Source organism: Tupaia chinensis, unplaced genomic scaffold (assembly GCF_000334495.1).
Source record: "Tupaia chinensis unplaced genomic scaffold, TupChi_1.0 Scaffold000651_1, whole genome shotgun sequence".
Taxonomy (NCBI): Eukaryota; Metazoa; Chordata; class Mammalia; order Scandentia; family Tupaiidae; genus Tupaia; species Tupaia belangeri.
In genome coordinates, this window is record NW_006160172.1 from 191,181 (window position 1) to 207,277 (window position 16,097).

The following is a 16,097-nucleotide window of genomic DNA, read 5'->3' on the forward strand; positions in this document are numbered from 1 at the left end:
GAGAAGGGATTGCAGCATGGCCATACACTCTGGGGGATGATTTCTTGTTTTCTGTTTCTCTGTCAAGTGCACCCATCCTATAGCAAAAATCTCTCTCAAAAAAAAAATGATATGGGAAGTGGAAGTTGAAGTAGAGGCAGTTTTTTGCTTTTGTTTTTCCTTTAAACAGAAATAACAATGAAGAGAAAAGGAAAAGTAGAATTTAAGCTTCAAGGAGAAATGTACATTTTTTTGTATTATCCTGCTTCAATGACTATCCTTCAAATTACTCTGAAACAGAACCCACCCAGAACTTCATCTTTCAGTACTTAGGAACGAGTGAGACAATGTTGAAAATGACTTCTACAGTAACTGACAATCCATGTCAATTAGGAAGAAAAAAATAATAATTAATCTTGTACCCTAATTGAAGAGGATCAACAAATAACAGCAGAAATTATAGCCAACATCACAGACATCTCAGTTCAGCTTACAAAATTCCAGTTGAAAAACTCAAGTTGAGCAAACATTCTGCTCAATGGGTGCCAAAACTGTGGAGCCCAAATCAAAGTGAGACAGGAGCTGAGTTTTTGATAGAAATTTTAAACAAGTGAGATTAAGACCCTGAAGCATTTTTTCGAAGATCTATAACAGGTGAGAACACATCACCTTAGCAGTACGACCCTGAAGGCAGGACACAGTCAGTGCATTGGTGACCCAGAGCTGGAAGTGGGCCAGCCCAGAGCAAAGGTCATGGCAACCGTGTTGGGGACACTCAAGGCATTTTGCGTGTTGACTTTCAGAAAGCCAAAGAACAGTAACATGCTTATTATAAGAGTGTTTTGAGAAAGTTTGTTGAAGTTTTTGCAGAAAAACACCCAGGAAAGCTTCAGGCAGAGTCCTTCACACTACTACAGTGCTCTTGCTCCTTCCTTTCATTCATTCAAAAAAAAAGGTGGGGGGGGGAGTTGTGGGAATTTTTATGGGTATCCAACTTATGGGAGTGATTTGGCTTCTTCTGACTTCTTTTGGTTTCTGAATCTTAGAATTTCATTAAAGGACACCCATCATCCATTTTTCTTCAGTTAATATTGTTTAAACAAACAAACAAAATCTACTAACTGACTTTGACATGGTTAACTCACCAGGATCCCCAGTTCTTTAGGAATGGACTAAATGCCTGATCTCATCACTTACAAAGTGTCTTAAACTGGGATCAACAGGTAGCATAATGGTTATGTCACTGGACTCCCACATGGCTGATGACAGTTCGAGTCCTGGACCCAGCGGTTTGAAACTCACACCAGGTTTGTGTACATGCATGCCCAAAAAAATCCCGAGAGGAGAATAGAGGAGAAGGGATTGCAGTGTGGCCATCCCCCACCGGGGGGGGGGTGATTTCTCATTTTTCTTTCGCTCTGTCTCTCCAGAAAGTGCATGCGACTTATAGCAAAGATTTCTATATATATATATAATATATATATATATACAGAGAGAGAGAGAGAGAATACATAGAGTACATATGAGCGCGCGCACACACACACACACACACACATATATATATATACAAAAATTATATGTTTTTTTAGTATTCCTACCAGGCGTGTGTGCTCTCCAGAGAGAGACAAAAGTGAGAGGGAATTAGAAATCATCCCCCAGGAGGATGGCTACACCACAGGCCCTTTTCCTCCATTCTCCTGTTGGGATTCTGAGGATGCACACACATGCACCTCGTGTCATTTTCAAGCCACTGCATCCAGGACTCAACCCATTCCATTGGATATGTGAGATACCTTAACCTCCATGCCACCTACTAGCCCATAGATCATCATATTTTATTATTATCTTTTTATTCCATCTTTTCACAAATTTTATAAAGTCCCCTCATTACATATGTCTATACATATATACAAATACAATTAAGTATTGCACAACAATGCTAAGGTCGAAGACGGACCACATATATGACAGTGGCCCATAAGACTATAATAAAGTTGAAAATTCCTATCGCATAGTAATGTTGATCTTTTGTAGGGCTGTAGTGCAACACTCACTCATGTGCCTGTGGTGGTGCTGGCATAAACAAACTCACTGTGTTGCCAACTGTACTAATGTAGCCGGCCTATGATTAGGTGCCTTACACAGTACTTGATGACAGTGATAAGTGACTGGTAGTAGTTTACATATTGCTGTAATATATGTTTTATCGTTATTTTAGAAAGTATTGCTTTTACTTAACATAAAAAAGTTTATCGTAAGACAATATGCCATGTTATACTTGCAGCAGCCACATACATGTTTACCACATCTTTTGAGTGCATCATTTTCTCTTGCGCTTAATCTAACCTTGTGTTGTCTCATTCATCATGGCCCTTCCAGAAAGACAAGATGTGGAGCTAGGAGACAGCGATTCTGAGGGTCCTGACCCTGTTAGCCCAGGCTAAGTGTGTGTGTCTTCGTTTAGAATAAGAGAAGTTCACAAAGTAAAAAATAAATTTTCAAAAACAGAAAACAACTTATAGAATGAAGTTATAATCAAACAATCTTTGTACAATCGTACAATGTATTCATGTGTTAAGCTGTTACCACAAAAGAGTCAAAAAGTTTAAAAAAATTTTGTCTTTGAAGTAAAAAAAAATGTAAGCTAAGGTTAATTCATTATTGAAAAATAATAAGTGTCTCTCCACACCATCCCTTAATCTCCAGTAACACCAGGTACTTCATCTGATTATTATGACATGTACCAGCATGTGTATAGTGTGGATCACGTGTCCGGGGTGTGCAGCAGTGTCCGAGGCCTTCAAATTCACTCACCACTCACTCTCTGACTGTCCCAGAGCAAAATTCAGATGTGTAAGCTCCATTCATGGTAAGGGCCTTATATAGGTACACTTTTAAATTTTATATCATATTTTTACTGTAACTTTTTACTATTTAGATATACAAAACTTACCATTATGCTACAATTACCTTCAGTATTCAGTACAGTAAGATGTTACACAGGTTGTAGCCCAGAAGCAATTGCTCTATCACACAGCATAGATAGGCCACCCCTAATGTAAGCACTTTCTGATTTTCATACAATGATGAAATTGCCTAATGACATACTTCTCAGAACGTACTCCTACCTGGCTCTTTTTAAAAAATTTTGCCAGAGAGATGGAGAAAGGGAAAATGAGGAAGCACTGCTGCCATGGGGAATGGTCACACTGCATCTCTTCCCCATTTCTCCTTCCCTTGGGGATTTTGTGCATGCACACACACACACACACACACACATTCCTGGTGTTTCTCAAGCCACAGTATTTCAGTCAAACTGTGCAGTAAGACACGTGGGATCCAACCACCTTACATATCATGCCACAGGCTGGCCCATACCGCCGTCTTTAAGCAACACATTACAGTACAGATGGATAATTTATATAGAGGCATGGGTAAAGATGATATAGATATAGATGAAATAATTTGAAACAAGAAGTTAGAAACCCTAGTTCCAATGTAGTAACTAATGAGAGAGCTACAAAAACATACCAAACATTAATATTAAGTCATTGGGGAAATCATGATGTATTTTTTTTTTATGTATTTCTATGTAAAAATGCATCATGACTTTCCTGATGACCTAAAAGTTATTGGTTATTTTTTGGTGGTGGGACTAGTGAGTAGTTTATATTCACATCACTATTTCTTTTTCAGTTTCTTAATTTTTTCAAAGCTCTTTACATGAGAAATACATAATTATTATTTTGAAAGTCCAAGGATCCTTAAATTCACAGTCAATCTTTGACTGAATAAAAGAAAATCTGCACTTCTTCTTACAGAGTTCAAACCATTGTCATACACAAATAAGCTTACCTGAGAATAGGGGCCCAATACTAACAGGTGGTTATTTGGGTATTATCTGGCTTCTAAAAATAAGACAATATTTTGTATCAGACCCAAATATGTCATTTATCCAAATACAGAGCAAAAACTTATAGAAATCAATGCAGCTAATTTAATGAACTACAGATTCTTTTTGGTAAATTGGAGAACATTTTGTGTACACTGGAGAAAGTTCCTAAAAGAGCATTTATGATAATTATTACATTATAGAAGCAGTATCAGCACAAGCCTAAGGCCCTTCAGTTCTCATTCTGGCTCAGCAGAAGTGTCTTAGCCTCTCTGCACCTTCTCTTCATCTTCAGTAACACTAGCTATGTCATCAGATCATTACGACTTATATTGGTAGTTGTAAAGTGCATAGAATAGTGCCACTTAGCAAGCATGGTAAAGATTTTTTTGAACAAAAATGTTAATAAACATTGGGGCCAGCAGATGGCATGGTGGTTAAGGGTGCTGGACTCCCAAGTGGCCCACTGTGGTTCAAGTCCCAGACCACCTTATGGCTTGCTTTCTCTTTCCCGTTCAACTACAGTTCAAGTCCCGGACCTGCAGCTTATTTCCTCTCTCTCTCTCCCCCTCTCCCTCTCCCTCTCCCTCTCTCCCTCTCCCTCTCCCTCTCCCTCTCTCTCTCTCTCTCCTTCTCTCTCTCTTGATCCTTCTTTGATCAAATTAAAGTAAATAAATAAAGTTAAATAAAATAATTCTTTAAACAAATTACATAAGCATATAGACATAAATCATACCAGGATCTATTTAATCACACCTGTTTGTCCCAAACCCCCTCAGTAATGCCATCAAATATAAGAGACTAGTAAACTCCCCCCCAGACAAAACTCTAAAGATGAATCACGACACCAAGTTTACTCCCCAGAATGAAGTCCTCCTTAATACCTTTCCTAGTGCTGACTTCACATCCTTGTTTCTCAAGGAATACATCAAAGTGTCCAGGGAAGGAGTAACGATGCTATTCAGAACTTGAACCACAGAGTCCAGCCAAGGACTGGGGACTGGTTGGAGATAAATGAGGACCACTGGTCCATAGAGGAGCAGGAGGAAGTCAGATGGGCACTGCAGGTGAAGGCTCTGTGTCTTCCTTCTGAGGAGCCGATCTTCAGTACAGAGATAACTATGCCAGTAGAAGAAGCAAGAATGAGAAGAAAACACAGGAGCGTAACCACACCCACACTGATGAAGCTCACTGTCTGGGCCAGAGAGGTGTCTGTGCAGGCCAGGGGCAGCACCATCAGAATATCACAGAAAAAACTGTCCACGTCCTTGGGGCTACAGTAGGGGAGCCTGAAGATGATATCTGTGAGGACAGATGCATGCAGACAGCTCCCTAGCCAGGCACCGAGGGTAACATCAACGCACACCCAGTGGCTCATGATGACCGAGTGAGGCAAAGGGTGACAGATGACCGCACAGCAGTCGTAGGCCATCTCGGCGTACAGGAAATACAGTGCAGCCCAGAAAGTAGTAAAAGAAGAGTTGGCAGTCACATCCCCAGTAAGAGATGGTGTGGCTTTGCCCTGTTAGGTAGAACATCGCTTTAGGAGAATTCACTGATAGGAAAAATATGTCGAACACTGAGAGCTTCTCCAGGAATAAAAACATGGGGGTGTGGAGGTTGGGGGAAGTGAGAATGGTTGAGAGAATGAGCAGGTTTCCCAGCAGAGTGAGCAGGTAGAAGGCCAGAAACAGGAGAAAGAGCAGGTTCTCCAGCCCCTTGGTGTGAGGGATCTCAGGAGGATGAACTCAGTTACTGGAGTGTGACTCTTCATCCTCATGTCTAGTGAGTCCTGGGAGTCAAAGAGCAGCCCTGCCAAGATGGCTGTACACCATGAAGAACTAAGCAGGGTTAGCCTAGTTCCATCACTAACTGGAGTGTGCTATTGAAAAATCAGTTATTTTTCTTCCTCTACTTCCTCAGAATAAAAGGAATGGGTGACATTGGAGGTAGTTTAGATGAAAAGGCATAATAAACTTTATAATTGGACATATCTGAGTGTACCAGCTAAATTTACTCTTAACTGTGATTTAGGATAACTGAAAAAAAAACCTCTAATCTCCTTTAAATATGTATAAATAGTATACTGTAATAATATCTAATGATGTTTATGAAAATTAATGCTTTGGGATATCTAATGTTCCTGATGTAATCCCTGCTCCTATCCATTCTTATTAAAAAGTTTTCCAAGATATTGATATTCTGATTTCAATGAGCCTTTATCCCACAGTATCCCCCAGGTAGACTCAGAGTGGTTCAGGGATTACTTATTGACATCAGACACTCATGAAGGTGATTTCTCTCCTGATAGCTGATAGCAAAGTGAAAACTGAAAATTGTCTAATGAGCACAAAATAAAGCTAGGCAGAAAAAACAATATGTAATATAGAAAAAAAACAGATAATTACTAATATTAAAAATAGCCATTTTCTTTCAAAACAGACTTTAGTCTCACTATAGCAATTAGGTCCACAGCATGACTGAACATATGCAATCAATGGGCAGGCTTTTATGATCCAGCTTCTTTAACCAAGAAGTATCTTAAGAAAATGCCGTGATTTAAGTCAGTATTAGCCCAGGCTTCTAAAAAGCTGATTTCTGTGTTCTTTCCACCTTTCTCTAATGCATACAACTCATCAGAAGGTGAGGAGAATGCACTCAAGGAAAGAGCATTTACAGACCTCAGGTAAACATGGTTGGCTTGGGCTGACAACCAAGCTCACACCCACCCCGCCCCTGGTTTCTTTGCTGTCAGATGCTGTGGAACAGAGGGGCTGGGCCCCTAGGCAAAAAAAGGCTGAAAGTTCCTCCCTCTCAGAGGAACTAGTGGGGCTTGAAAATCTAGACCCAACAGTGCCTCTGGCTCCCAGTGAAGGAACATCAGTCACCCCCACAAGAGAGAATGAATGTCTTTAGCTTCCTTTGGATCCCTCGTCCCCCTCTGGACACTGATAGGAAGGTGTAGAACAGAGGGAGCACTTGAACAGCAGGAGGGGCCCTCTCCCCTCCTTTTTTTTTCTCCCCACTGCCTCTATCTCATTACTTCTTAAACTAAAATGCAATTACCCTACTAGTAATCAGATGTTTGGATACTGTTCACTTAGACCTGCCTAGACACTCAATTTGTGGAGGCTGAGCTGCCAAGGTTGGAGTTAAACAAAAAAGGAAAAGAAAAGAGAAAGAGAGGAAAGAAGAAACAAACTATAAAAAAGAAAAAAGACCATTTTAATTTTAAAATGTAAAAAATGAAAACTGTGCTGCGCACATGTGTACCATGCAAAAGCAGTATTTCACAGCTGAAGTTCAGTAGCCAACTTAGGATGGGCCTTGCTTTGTGCCTTTCCTAGATGGGAGGGAGACAGGCATGATTTAGCAAGTTAAAGGAGGGGCTTGAGAGCCCAGAGAATACTTTACCTTAAAAAAAGAAAAAATAGGGACCAGCAGTTAGCATAATGGCTATGTCGCTGGACTCCCATGTGGTCGACCGTGGTTCAAGTCCTGGACCCAGTGGCTTAAAACTCACGCCGGGCACGTGTGCGTGCATGCCCAAGATCCCAAGAGGAGAATGGAGGAGAAGGGATTGCGGTGTGGCCATCCCCTCTGGGGGGTGATTTCTTGCTTTCTGTCTCTTTGTCTCTCTGTCTGTCTGGTGAGCGCACACGCCCTATAGCAAAAACCTCTCCAAAAAAAAAAGAAAAGATAATTTTAAAAAAATTGAGAGACACAGGGAGACACAGAGAGACAGAGAGAGATGGAGAGAAGGAGACAGAGGTAGGCCTCACCACTAGAAAAGAATTCGGGTCTCTGCAGAAAATCTTCATGTTTAGTCCCTAAAAGCAATATTTCACAGCTGAATTTCAGGAACTATATAGCCTCAGCTAGGTGCTACTTTATAGCATATTTATTCTATCCAGAGCTTCATGCATAAAGTCAGACATGTGTTCACAGATATGTATATATCAGTTGACCTTGCTATTGAAAGTAGTTAATTAAGATACTTTGTGAATCAATAAAATGTATGTGGGGGGGGAAGTAATAGAAAGCAACTATAGACACCTGAGATAGTGTGGGAGGAGGATGGGAAATGACAGAGGGTAAGAAATCGGGAGAAAATATATATACATATATATGTTTCATATATATATGTATATATATATATGAAACAAGAAATGGAAGAGTATTTGTCAGTGATAACATATATGATTAAGCCACTATACAGTGTATTCTGGATAGGAAATCACATTTTGTATGCTGTGATGACACTCGGTGGATGAATATAAAATAAATTAATAAAAAAGGCAATTACATTGCAGCATGTAGCTACACCTTGTTTTTAAATCTCTTTGATTAGCACCCTCTCGTGGCCCGTGTTCCCTCTAGTAGAGAGCCATCCAGGGGTTCATACATTTGGGAATGTAGAGCGTGCCTGTGCTTGGGGTCTGGACTGAAGAAAGAGTGGGGAGTAGAAAAGCAACTGCCTAAAGAAAAGAGGCAACAATCCTACCCAATATTCAAACAAAACATTCACATGACTGCTTTTTCACAGTTAGTTTTATAATCCCCCAATATCATTCCCACAACTGATTGAATTAATATTGTTTTGTTTTCTGAAAACTCTTCTCTTTATTTTCTTTTTTTTTTTAACACTGCTACTGATGTTAGTTTTAGCATTCTTAAGTTACTATAACTTGGCTCAGTGTGTATTTTAAAAATTCATTCTGCTGACTCCTGTGCAGAGAATGTACGTGGTCTGATAAGAGTAGACTAGATAGGTCTGTGAGCAGACTATTTTCCTAGTTGTCCAATGAACCTAGCACAGGGGCCTATGAAAACCGTTTTGCTGAAATTCCTTTGAGATAATACAGAAGGCACAAAAAAAGACAACTGTATTGAAGTTTAAGTAATTTTTAAAAAGAATTTTAAAGAATTATTTTATTTAACTTTATTTACTCATTTATTTTAATTTGACCAGAGAGGGACCGAGTGAGCAAGAGAGAGAGAGAGAGAGAGAGAGAAAGCATGCCTCCAAGTCCAGGACTTGAACTGCATGTGGGAGTTTAGCACCCTTAACCACCACACCTGGCCTCAAAGTTTAAGTAATCTAAGTAATCTTTTTTTTTTTTTTTGGAGAGGTTTTTGCTACAGGGTGCGTGCACTTGCCAGACAGACAGAGAGAGACATGGAGACAGAAAGCGAGAAATCACCCCCCAGGGGGGATGGTCACGCCGCAATCCCTTCTCCTCCATTCTCCTCTCCGGATCTTGGGCACGCACACATACGCGCCCGGTGTGAGTTTTAAGCCACCGGGTCCGGGACGCGAACTGAGGTCGACTATGTGGGAGTCCAGCGACATAGCCATTATGCTAACTGCTGGTCCCAAAGTTTAAGTAATCTTAACAGCTTTCTTATAATTACTATGCTTCATCATGACAGAAGAAATACAGGAAAGACTCTTATCACCACAGTTTTGAAATGGTAGTTAATTTGTTTTTCTTTTTTACAATTTTATTTATTATTATCATAATCTTGTTTATATTACATTGAGTCACATATATCTTTACAGTGTATAACATTTCTTTTTCTAGAAGGAATACCACACATATCAGCCAAGACAAAGACATTACTATTCACATCATCAAATAGTTTGTCATCATTTTTTCCAGATTATTATTAATCTCATTATTTTTTAAACAATAACTATATATAATTTTGCTTATAAAAATAATTTACCCAACATGAAATACTTCTCAGACCAGTCCAGTTGAGAATACTACACAAATTATCATCAACAAGTAATAAACCATTTCTCTGTCCTTCTACTGTCATACCTCTCTATTCATTCTCTTGCAATCCTTCTCTATACTCTTCCCTTCTCTTGCCCCATTCCACATTGTCTTCAGCATCTCTGACTATTTTCACTGCTTCTATGTCCTCCAATATTTTGATCTCTACCATAAAGTGCAAATAGTCAGTATATATTAAGTGGATACATACAATATCTTTTTGTCATATCCTGACTTGCTTCATTCAACAAGAGATCCTCCATATCCGACCACTTTCTATCAAATGCCAGGGTCTTGTTTTTTTTTTAATTTTAATATTTTATATAAATTCAATCATATTATTTAGCTTACAAAGTGAACATTTCAGTATGTGTGTGAACATTTCTCCCCAGTCCAGTTGATCAGAGTATCTTCCACCAATAACACCACACCTCCCCATCCTGTCAATGCTCTCTCTCCATATCCCTCTTCCAAATGTCCTTCCTTAGGACCCTCTTCTCCACACACTCCACTTCTGGCACTAACCCCCAGGTCTTGTGTTTGTACAACCTAAGGTCAAACAATTTCAGATATAGAGTGTAGACACTCGGTATATATTAAGTGGGGACATACAGTGTCTCTCCTTCATAACCTGACTTGATTCATTCAGCAGTAAATCTTCCATATTATTCCACTTTTTGTCAAAAGCCAGGGTATTGTTGTTTTTTAAGGCTGAATAGTATTCCATAGAGTATATGTGCCAAAGTTTTTCAATCCATTCATCAGTACGGGGGCATTTGGGTCGGTTCCATGTCTTAGCAATAGTGAATAATGTTGCAATAAACATCGATGTGGAAGCACTTTTCCAATGAAGAATTCTTTTGTCCATTGGGTAGATACCAAGGAGTGGGATTGCTGGGTCATATGGTAGTTCTATTTGGAGATTTTTAAGGAATCTCCAAATTGTTCTCCACAGTGGCTGGATCAATTTACATTCCCACCAGCAGTCTAAAAGAGTTCCCCTTTCACCACACCCCCACCAACACTTATCATTTTTTGTTTTTTTTAATCTTAGACATTCTGACCAGGGTTAGGTGGTATCTCAATATTGTTTTGATCTACATTTCCCTTACGATGAGAGATGTGGAGCATTTTTTCATATGCCTTTTAGCTATTCATATGTCATCTTTAGAGTGTTTTTTTCAACTCCTTCTCCCATCTTTTAATAGGTCCCTCTTCGCCACACACTCCACTTCTGGCACTAACCCCCAGCTCTTGTGTTTGTACAACCTAAGGTCAAACAGTTTCAGATATAGAGTGTAGACACTCAGTATATATTAAGTGGGGACATACAGTGTCTCTCCTTCATAACCCGACTTGATTCACTCAGCAGTAAATCTTCCATATTATTCCACTTTTTGTCAAAAGCCAATTATGTATTAGTTTATAGTTTTCCAAACAGTACCTTGAGTTCCTTGTGTATTCTGCTTATCAGATGCATAATTAACAAAAATATTTTCCCATTCAGAGGGCTGTCGATTCACACTAATTACTGTGTCTTTTGCCATGCAGAAACTTCTTAGTCTGATGTAATCCCACTTGTCTGTTTTGGGGATGATCGACTGTGCTTTGGGGGTCTTATTTAAGAAGTCTTTTCCTACACCAGTGTCTCCCAGAGTTTCCCCAGTGTTTTCCAGGAGCAATTTTATAGTTTGAGGTCTTAGATTTTGACCTTTATCCACCTTAACTTTATTTTTGTCAACGGTGATAGGTAGGGGTTCAGATTCATCTTTCTACAGGTGGAAATCCAGTTTTCCCAGCACCATTTGCTGAAGAGGTTTTCCTTTTTCCACTGGATTGACTGGTACCCGTTGTCAACAATCTGTTGACTGTATGTTTGGAAATTTATTTCTGGGGACTCTATTTTGTTCCATTGGTCCTCCTGTCTGTTTCTGTGCCAGTACCATGCTGTTTTGATTACCACAGCTTTGTAGTATATTTTTGGGTCAAGGAGTAAAATGCCACCCACTCCACTCTGCTAGTGTAGAATTGTTTTGGCAATGTGGGGTCTTTTATGATTCCAGATGAATTTTATGATTGTCTTTCCTAGATCTGTGAAGGATGTGTCTGGTACTTTGATTGGCATTGCATTAAATAGGTAGATTAATTTGGGTAGAATTGCCATTTTGGTTATATTAATTCTTCCAATCCAGGAACATGGGATGTCCTTCCACTTTTTTGTGTCATTTTCAATTTCTTTTTTTAGCTTCTCATAGTTTTCTTTGTGGAGGTCTTTAACTTCTTTGGTTAGATTTATTCCTAAATATCTTATACTTTTGGTGGCTGTGGTAAGTGGAATAACTTTTTTCAGTTTTATTTCAGTCTGCCTGTTATTCATATATAGAAATGCTATAGATTTCTGTATATTGATTTTATATCCTGCAACTTTACTGTATTCATGTATTACTTCCAGCAATTTTTCCATGGAGACCATTAGGTCTTCTATGTATACAATCATGTCATCTGCAAATAGAGAGAGTTTCACCTCTTCTTTTCCTATTTGGATGCCTTTAATTTTTTCCTCTTTTCTGACTGCGTTGGTGAGGACTTCCAGTACTATATTGAAAAGGAGTGGAGAAAGTGGACATATCAATTGATATGACCATATGGTTTTTATCTTTATTCCTGTTCATATGATGTATTACATTTATGGTTTTGTGTATATTGAACTTACCTTACATTCCTGGAATAAAGCCTACCTGGTCATGGTGTATGATCTTCTAATAAGTTGTTAGATACGATTTGCTAGTATCTTGTTGAAAATCTTCGCATCTATATTCATCAGAGACATTGGTTTATAGTTTTCCTTCCTTGTCCTGTCCTTCCCTGTTTTAAGCATAAGGGTGATAGAGGCTTCATAAAATGAATTAGGGAGAGATTCACCCTTTTGTATCTTTAGAAATAACGTGAGCAGAATGGGGGTTAACTCTTCTTTGAAGGTTTTGTAGAATTCAGAGGTGAATCCATCAGGGCCAGGGCTTTTCTTTGTTGGGAGGTTATTTATTACTGAGTCAATCTCCTGGCTTGTTATGGGCCTATTCAGACTTTCTATATCCTCCTGGCTCATTCTTGGTAGATTATATTTGTCCAGGAATTTGTCCATCTCATAGAGATTGTCTTGTTCATAGTAACCTCTAATGATGTTTTGAATTTCTACTCTGTCAGTTGTTATATAACCACCTTCATTGCAGATTTGATTCACCTGGTTCCTTTCTCTCTTCTTCTTAATAAGTCTCACTAGTGGTGTATCGATTTTATTTATCCTTTCAAAAAAACAGCTTTTACTTTCATTTATTTTCTGTATAGTACATTTATTTTCTATTCAATTTATTTCTGCTCAGATATTTATTATTTCCTTTCTCCTGGAGTTTTTTGGATTATTTTGATGTTGCTTTTCCAATTCTTTGAGGCATGATGTTAGGTGATCCATTAGCCTTCTTTCCGTCTTCTTCTTATGTACACTAATTGCTATAAACTTCCCTCTTATGACCACTTTAGCAATGTCCCAAAGATTATGGAAACTCGTGTCCTCACTGTCATTGGATTCCATGAATCTTTTGATTTCAGTAGTAGGGGAGTCATTCAGGAGTAGGTTATTTAGTTTCCATGTATTTGGGTATTTTTGAGGGTTTCTCTTGAAATTAAAATTAAGTTCAATTCCATCATGGTTGGAGAAGATGCTGGATATAGTTTCTATGCCTCTGAATCTGTAGAGGCTTGCTTTGTGTCCTATGATGTGGTCAGTCTTTGAAAAGCTTCCATGTTGGGGTGAGAAAAAAGGTGTATCTCATGGTTTTTGTATGGAAAGTTCTATTGATGTCTGTTAAGTCCATTTGTTTTATGCTATCGCTTAGATCCTTGATCTCTTTACCCATTTTTTTTCCCTATATGATCTGTCCAGAGGAGATAGTGCAATATTGAGGTCTCCAAGAATTAGTGTATTGCAGTCTATATCCCCTTTTAGATCTAACAATCCTGTAACATTGATGATAACATTAGATATTAATGGATTAACTTCTCCAATCAAGAGACTCAGATTGGCTGAATGGATTAAAAAAACAGAAACCTTCTATCTGTTGCCTACAGGAAACCCACCTCATGGAAAAAGACATACATAGACTTAAAGTGAAGGGTTAGAAAAAGATTTTCCATGCAAATGGGAACCAAAAAAGAGCTGGAGTTCCAATAATTATTTCTGACAATATAGGCTTTAGAACAAAAACTGTTTGAAGAGACAAAGAAGGGCACTATATCATAGTAAAAGTTTCTATAGATCAAGAAGATATAACGCTTTTAAATATCTATGCACCTAACACAGGAGCACCCAAATATGTGAAGGAAATGGTAATTAATTTTTTAAGAATTATTTTATTTATTATTTTAACTTGACCAGAGAGAGGGAAATGGAAAGTGAGAAAGTAAGCTGCCAGGTCTGGGGCTCAAACTACAGTCAGCTATCTGGGTGTCCAGTGCTTTAACCACCATGCCACCTGCCATCACCAATTGAAGATCTTTTCCCTTTTTAAAACTTGGCAGTTTAAGCCTATTTTTTTCAGCTTGGCTTCAACTCTGTAAGTTAGATGCTACTTTTTTTTAAATACAAAAATAGAACTCAAATCAAGCCATATTTATTCATACAGTTGAGTGTCTCTGCACAGTATTGGAATTATCTGGGAAGGTCCGAGGTTCAGTTCCAGGGTTGGCCTGACCATGCTGGTCACACCTGAAGATGCAGGTTCATTATTTGACTGGAAGGCTTGGGGAGGGTCACAACATGGAGACCCTGTTATGGGCCCTGTCTCTATTTTACACTTTCTCTGTCTCTGTAAATAAATAAATAAATAAACTTTAGGGGGGAAAAAACAGAGCTCAAAAAGTTTAAATAGCTGCAAAAGTTGACTTTAAAAGTCAATCATAGAGCTCAGGTTTAAATTTTAGTCTATGTGGATTTAAAATATACTCAATTTTACCTAAATGCAATAAATATTTTGAGTCTTCATTTTAAAAGTGAGAGTGCTTTATCATCTATAATACCCATTGTCATGTTCTTTAGCTTTATTTTCAAAATAAAGGTAGTAGGTAATAATAAAAGCTTGGCATTTTTTAAAAAATTCATTGGTTATTATTATTTTTTAAATTTGCTATAGGGCTCATATACTCACCAGAGAGAGAGAGAGAGAGAGAGAGTGAAAAGGCAAGCTGCCAGGTCCAGGCCTCGAACCATGATCAGCCATGTGAGAGTCCAATGTCTAACTACCACGCTGTCTGCTGGCCCCAAAGCTTGTCATTTTTTGATCAGCAATGATTTCTATGTATTTTAAACAGCTTTACTGATTTATAATTTACATGCCATAAAGCTTAGTTAAGTGTACAATCCAATGAATACATGCTTACAAATAAGAAAAATAATTAAGTTCACCTATATCTGTGGTGGTTATAAATGTATTGGCAGGGCCCAAGTGGTGGCACAGTGGAGATGCAACTGAACCAGCATGGGAAGGGCACTAGGTTCTTGTCCTGTGATCTCCCCAAACATGTGCCAGACCCACTGAGACTGGGAGTGGATCATAATTTAGGAACTTATTGGGAGTATCTGTCTCTCTCTCTCTCTCCCTTTTTCTCTCTCATGAAATACATACATAAACAAACTTTAAAGAAAAGAAAAAGAATATATGTGAACACAGTTTCTGACACTCTCTTCACAAGGTAGAGCCTAATTTTTCACCCTCCAGCAATGGGCTGGGATTGATGACTCATTTCCAAACAAAGAAATAACAAAAGCAGGAGTGATGATGTGCACTCTTGGAGACCAGATTCCTAAAGTCTTGGCAGCCACTGGCTTTGACTCTCAATCACTCACTCGGAGGTAAACAGTCACTGTGTTGTGAGGACAGATGAAGAGTGGCTAGTGGAGGCCTATTGTAAAGGCCATGCCAATATCATGACAAGGTAGTGCAGGGACCCTAAACTTTCGAATAAATGAAATAAAGTTGGCTATGGGTGACAATGGAGTGATATTTTTAACTACAGCAGTAAACCAGGTGACTGGGGGGACTAGACAGTGGTGCAGCCATAACACAATGCTCCATGAAGCTGATCCACATGAGGAGGTTCCAGATTTATACCCTCAACATGGCAGGCATATGTATGCCCATGATCTGGAGTTGGCTAACACCTTGCTCTCTCTCATTCTGTCTCTCTCACTCATGGAAGAAAGAAAGAAAAAAATTTAAAAACCAGGTCTAGGGCCAACAAAAAGAACTGGATCCTACATGGCCAACTTTATGGTTCAAGTCCCAGACCCAGTAGCTTCAGAATCACATCAAGCACATTTGTGTGCCCAAAATTCCAAGATGAGAATGGAGGAGAAGGGATTAAGGCATGGCCATAGCACTTGGGTGTGA

At 38.8% G+C, this 16,097-nt stretch overlaps 1 pseudogene; it reads right to left on the reverse strand.

The window, feature by feature from the left end:
- Nucleotides 1-4,710: 4,710 nt before the first annotated feature.
- LOC102499674 (putative olfactory receptor 10D4) lies at nt 4,711-5,651 on the reverse strand (annotated as a pseudogene).
- Nucleotides 5,652-16,097: the final 10,446 nt, after the last annotated feature.